We start from the raw sequence: 7,031 nt of genomic DNA, 5'->3' as shown, positions 1-7,031 counted from the left end.
GTCAAGAAAACCTATTTGCTCTTGCATTTAAAAACATGGCCAAGTGGAAGATGAAGAAATTCGTCGAGCAGCTCTAGAAGGTTGCTCAGTGTCAGTTGTAAAAATGTCTTTACTTGAAAGGCATGATAGACGTTGTTATAATCTCCCTTCACATAATGAAGTTGAATTTGTTGGTGAAGATGGTGCACCACCTGCTTCCAGGGAAGTTGCTACTTACCCAAGAGTTCATCCTCTTAAAACTATATCAAGTATGTCTGCCAATTTAGATCCTATGGTTTATCCTCTATTTTTTCCGAGGGGTGATGCTGGTTGGCATAATCAATTGGTTCACAACCCTGAACGTGCTACATTGATTAGAAATCATGTTACATTATCTCAGTATTACAATTATAAACTTTCAGTTAGACAACTTTTTTCTTCATTCTTTTATGGCAAAAAAACTGTTTTTATCAGAAATAACCAAAACAAATTTTATAGTTACATTTTCGATAAATGCTTATAATAACTGCCATGTCAACATAGGTTACTATAAACAGGTAAATTGATTTTGAGTATTTATGTGGTGTTTTTTTTTAATTTTTTTAATTTTTTTTGTAATTACGGTAACATAATTCCATTTTTTTTCTTTAAGATTTACGATTGACGCATTTATACGAATTAAAAAAAAAACCCTGATTTCCTTTAATTGTAAATTTTTGTCAGCTAAAATGATATAAATATATGCAATTAGTTTAATTTTTTATTAAATTTCTCTGTTTAAAAAAAAAACAACTGTCCATTACACTTAGTAATGGACAGTTTCGTTTTTGCGCTGTTAGTTTTTTTTCTATTCTGCAATTTTGAGATTGGAATTTCCAGACACTTTTTTATATCTTAACATGTCTATTACCTTTATTAAATTTACATAGTTAGTTCTTAAATAAATGTTTATTTTTAGTCGCTGAATTACTAAGAAGTAAGTTTTGTTCCATTTTGTTATAATTAAATGTTATAAATTGCAGTTCGTTTAGGTTTGTTGATTTAAACTAACTTTACAATAATAAAATGGTTTAGACAAAAATTTTGGAAGTTAATTCAATCCAGAAAGATTAAATATTTATTTTAATATTGAAGTAATTTAAGAGGTTTAAGAAAGAATCGGCTAAACATTTGTTTGCTTTTCTGTTTAGATGACAACAGTATTATTGGAGATAGTAAGTTAAAGAGCATTTTTACTTATTAAAAATAAAAAAAAATTGGTTTTTAATATATCTGTTGTTTTTTTTAAGTAGGTTTAAAATTTCAGGTTTTTAAAATCTTATATATTATAATCTAATATTTTTTTAATTACTTAAAAAATATATCTATGTTAAATTACACCAGGTTGTAGAAAATAGTTATAGTTTAATGATAAGTTTGTAGACTGTTAGACCAGATTAAATAGATTAAAGATCTATTTAATCTATTTAATAACCTACTACCAAAGTGAAAATTTACTTTTTTTGTATTAAAATTACTAATTGTTTGTTTGTTTTTCTGTTTAATTGACAACAATTAAGAGAAAGGAACTAAGTTTAAAAAGATTTAAATAGTAAAATAATTAGTCTTCATTGGCTTATTCTTAATGGTTAAATTTATGTTATTTTTTTCATGTTTTGATTAATTTGTCTTAAGGCACATAATATATAATTTTGACAAAAATAAAAAGTTAAATAAAAAAAGGTGAAAAGTATTTTCTGGACTACAGACGTTTATATATATATATATGTATATATATATATATATATATATATATATATATATATATATATATATATATATATATATATATATATATATATATATATATATATATATATATATATATATATATATATATATATATATATATATATATATATAGATATATATATATATATATATATATATATATATATATATATATATATTTATATATATATATATATCTATATATATATATATATATACAGTATGGTGCAAAACTGTACCAGAGTTTTATAAAATAAACAAAACTATGGTTTCTTTTGTATTCGATATATTAGCGCTGTCGGGATTATTACAGTAGTAAAGTGTTAATTTTTACGACTTTTTACGCCTCCTCCTTTTACCCCAATGCACAAGTATTTTTATCTAGTGACAAACATCTTTTGACTCAGTTTTGCACTATACTTGACGAAGGCAATATCTTTATTATTTTTCTCAAATTAATTTAATAATTTTGTGTACAAATCAATTGACTATATTTATATCTAAAATAATTTTCTATTTTCATAAGTTTTATTGTTTAAATTTATTGTTTTTTTTAATATAATGGGAATTTCAAAGACAAAGAGTGATTTAATAAAAAAGATGATCGAAGAAGGAAATACAACTCGTAAAATTGCTTCTAAATTAAAAGTTAGTTGAAGTACTGTGCAACGAATTAGAAAAAAATGTGGACATATTCTAAAAAAAAATGTTGGCGGTCGACCAAAGAAGTTGAGTGCGGTAGATAGTAGAAGAGTAATCAGATATTTGACTACTGGAGAAGCAAAATCGACATCTCATGCAGCTAAACTTTTGCAACGTGATATAGGAAAAAATGTGAGCAGGTGGACAGTGCAGCGAGATCTCAAAAAAAATAAATTTCGAGCAATTGAAAAGAAAAAAAAACCATTACTTAGTAAAAAAAATATCAAAGCAAGATTAAACTTTGTAAAAAAATATGAAAACTTTACCGAAGATGATTGGAAGAAAGTTATTTGGTCAGATGAAACTAAAAATAATCGGTATACCACTGATGGCCGCCAGTGGAGCTGGAAAAGAGAAGGTGAACCATTAACCCAAAAAGATTTTATTCAGACAGTAAAACATGGGGGAGGCAATATTAAACTATGGGGGTGTACGACGGCTTATGGATTGGGACAAATTCGAAGAATATTTGGAAACATGTATAAGGAAATGTATCTTGATATTTTACAGCACGAAATATTGAAAACTGTTGAAAATATGCCTTACCCAATAAATGAGGCCATCATTCAACAGGACAATGACCCAAAGCACACTGCTAAAATGGTTAAGATTTGGTTAGCTTCGCAGGACTTTCAAGTGCTAGAATGGCCAGCACAAAGTCCTGATTTGAACCCAATAAAAAATTTGTGGTCACAATTAAAAAAAGCGCTCGTTAATAACTATTCTGACTCTCCGTCATCCATTAATGTGTTATATGAACGAGTTCAAGAACAGGGGGAAAATATTTCGTTTAACCTTTGGAAAATCTTGTAAAGAGCACAAATAGAAGATTAGCAGCAGTTAAAAAAGCTAAAGGATTATGGACAAAATATTAAAAAATGACAAAATCGACAAAAATTGACAGTTTTTTTCGCGTGGTGCCAAATTGATTCACCATGTTTTTCATTTATTATTTTGTAAGTAAATATTTTTCTTCAATAGATACTTAATAAAAACTGTTTTTTTAATAATAATTCCTACTAGCAATATATTAATTCTCAAAATGCTAAATTCTTTATAAGAAAATAAAAATATTATGCATTCTGGTTCAGTTTTGCACCATACTGTATATATATATATAAATATATATATATATATATATATATATATATATATATTTTATACATGTTTAATTTTACAACTACAAAGTAATTACAAGTTACCAATCACTGATTGGCAGTAAAGATATACAAATTTAAATCATAAATATAAAATTCAAAATATACGTGGTAAATAAAAATATAGTTGCTTACAACTCCGAGACATGAATAAAATAAATACCAATTACAACCAGATAATAACGTGTAAGTAAAAATAATCCAATAAATATATCTCTATTTTACTCCAATTAAAATAAAAAAGACAATAAACAAAATAAATGTGCTAATTTTTTGGAGAAGAGTTTTATATATATATATATATATATATATATATATATATATATATATATAAATATATATATATATATATATATATATATATATATATATATATATATATATATATATATATATATATATATATATATATATATATATATATATATATATATATATATATATATATATATATATATATATATATATATATATATATATATATATATATATATCCTCTCCTCCAAAAATAAACTTTTAAACTTTTTAACAAACTTTTTTCTTATATTAGGCTTAATTGCTTTATTAATTAGATTTTTTAAATTGTTGCGTGTAACTAACTAATTTGCATATATTTCAACATTTACATGAACATTTTCAAGAGTTTTTAAGATGCGTATTATAGAATAATATATATATATATATATATATATATATATATATATATATATATATATATATATATATATATATATATATATATATATATATATATATATATATATTTATATATATATATATATATATATTATATATATATTTATATATATATATATATATATATTATTATATATATATATATATATATATATATATATATATATATATATATATATATATATATATATACAGTATCGGACAAAACGAGTGCAACCAAATAATGCTAATTTAGTTTCTTTATATAAAAGTGCTGCATTTTTTCAATTTAGAGAAATAACTATGTAACTGTTTAGAGACAAAGTTCTTCAAGTTTTATTCATCACAAAGTTCATTATTTGTACACGAAAATTAAAAAATTAATCAAAAGTATTAAAAAAAGCTGATTTCCTTCTGGACAAAAACAGTGCAACTGGACAAAATGTTGACTGAGCTGTATTTCGCTATCAATATTTTGTAGCGAATCCTTTATTTTCGATCACAGCCTTGCATCTTTGAGGCATAGATTCGATCAGGTGATCAATGAAACTTTGTGGAATTGCTGTCCAGGCCTTTTGGATTTGTTCAAACAGTTGATCCTTATTACGAACACCTTCACAATTAATTCTGCAGTTGACGATCTCCCACAGGTTCTCGATAGGGTTGAGATCCGGAGATTGAGGCGGCCAATCCAGTGTGTTTTGGATCGTTGTCTTGCTGAAAAATCCATTTTATTGATATATTCCATTCAGCATGAGGTAACATAACATCTTTCAGGATATTTTTATACATAAAACGGTCCATTATTCCATCGTTTCGATGTATTGGACCTAGAACGTTAGCAGAAAATACCCCAGACCATTACATTGCCTCCACCATGCTTCACGGTCCTAAGGCAGTAACGTAAATCGAGGCGTTTTCCGGCCGGTCAACTTACACGGTAAATGCCATCCAATGATGTTGAACTTCAATTCATCACTAAACAGGACAGTTTGCCATTTCTGCACATTCCAGTCAATATGAGATGTATTAAACAGGAGTCTTTTCATCTGGTTTTTTAGTCAAATTAGTGGTTTTTTAGCAGGGCGTCGAGAAAACGATCGGGCTTCAACAGCACGTCTTCTGATTGTTCGGTCCGATACAGGCAGCTCTAATTGCTTTTGTATCTCGACTGATGATATCCAGGGATCCTTCTTGACAGATCTGACGATCATAGAATCCTCTCTAGAAGTGGTGGAACGCGGTCTTCCACCTTTGTTATCTGCAGCCAACTTCCCTGTAGAACGATATTTGGAACATAGTCTTAATACGGTCTATTTTTTTACGCGATATTTATCACAAATACTTTTTTGTGACATTCCACTAACGTAATCGCCAAAAATTTTCTTTCTTAGTTCCAATCCAAGAATGTCGGGAGCCATGTTTGCACTTGAAGTCATAAAATAATAAAAATAAATAATCACGCTTCTGAAGGCTTACCGTGTTACATTTATCTTGTGATGATACAATAATGCTCTTTGGAACACAACGTCTTGGTTGGATGTGGACTGTATTGATGTAATGAAACACTTGTTGTATTTCACTTCTTGTATTGATGATCTTTGATAAAACACTTTGATAAAACTCACTTCGATAAACTGTCTTGAAAATACTGAATGATTGACTTCCATATACTGACTGAATTAATTGTCGATTTACATGTCTCTTATATAGTAAAATAAACCTGTGTGAACCTGTTCTGGAAGATTCTAGATGCTTCTTTTCGATGCTTCTGGAAGCTTCTGGATGCGTCTGGATGCTTCCGAATGTTTTTGGATATTTCTGGATGCTACTGGATGCTTCCCGATGCTTCCTCTGGAAATTTCTGGAAGCTTCTACATGCTTCTGGAAACTTCTGGATACTTCCTCTAATTATTAAAAAACTTCCGTGACGTTGACACGGACCAGACTTAAGAAAATGAAACAAACCATAAAAGTTGCACTTGTTTTGTCTGCTGCAAAATGGCACTTGTCAACGAAATTCTGCCTGTGTGCTGTCACCTGATTGCTCATGTCATGGCATGCTATGACTCCAGATTCCTGAACTGTTTGCTGTGGTAGTATAGTTCGTTTCGTTTTCAAGACATGTAAAATTAGGAACACTTTTAGCATTTTTCGATGTTGGTTGCAAATGTTTTGTCCAATACTGTATATATATACATATATATATATATATATATATATATATATATATATATATATATATATATATATATATATATATATATATATATATATATATATATATATATAAATAACAAGAAAATCACTTAACAAAATTTTTTTTTCATTCAAAACTTTCATGTTTTATCAATAAAGACTCATCAGAAATGAATTTTCAAATTGATAAAACTTCAATTTATACCAAAAGTGAAATTATAGAAAGTCGCAAATGAATTAACTACAGTAACATTTCACACATTTGTGGAATTTCCTGACACTATTATAAAAAGAATTTATACTATTTTTTTGAACTTTTTTGTTTAAATGTTTTAAAAATATGCAGGTGGTACCAACTTTTGTTAAGAAAAATGTGTACTAATTCAGCACGCTGAAAATTTCACAACTGCACAGAAAGGGCAGAGAGGTCTGAAAAAAGTGGTTTTATAGTTTACATGCTTAATAACTTGCATTTTTTTTTTTTAAATTCAGAAAAAGGTTTTTAAACAACTTTTAGAAATTAAAAATATTGTAAAGGATCTTCAAAAT

Source organism: Hydra vulgaris, chromosome 07, assembly GCF_038396675.1.
Source record: "Hydra vulgaris chromosome 07, alternate assembly HydraT2T_AEP".
In the NCBI taxonomy this organism is placed as follows: Eukaryota; Metazoa; Cnidaria; class Hydrozoa; order Anthoathecata; family Hydridae; genus Hydra; species Hydra vulgaris.
This window is presented reverse-complemented; position numbering follows the sequence as displayed.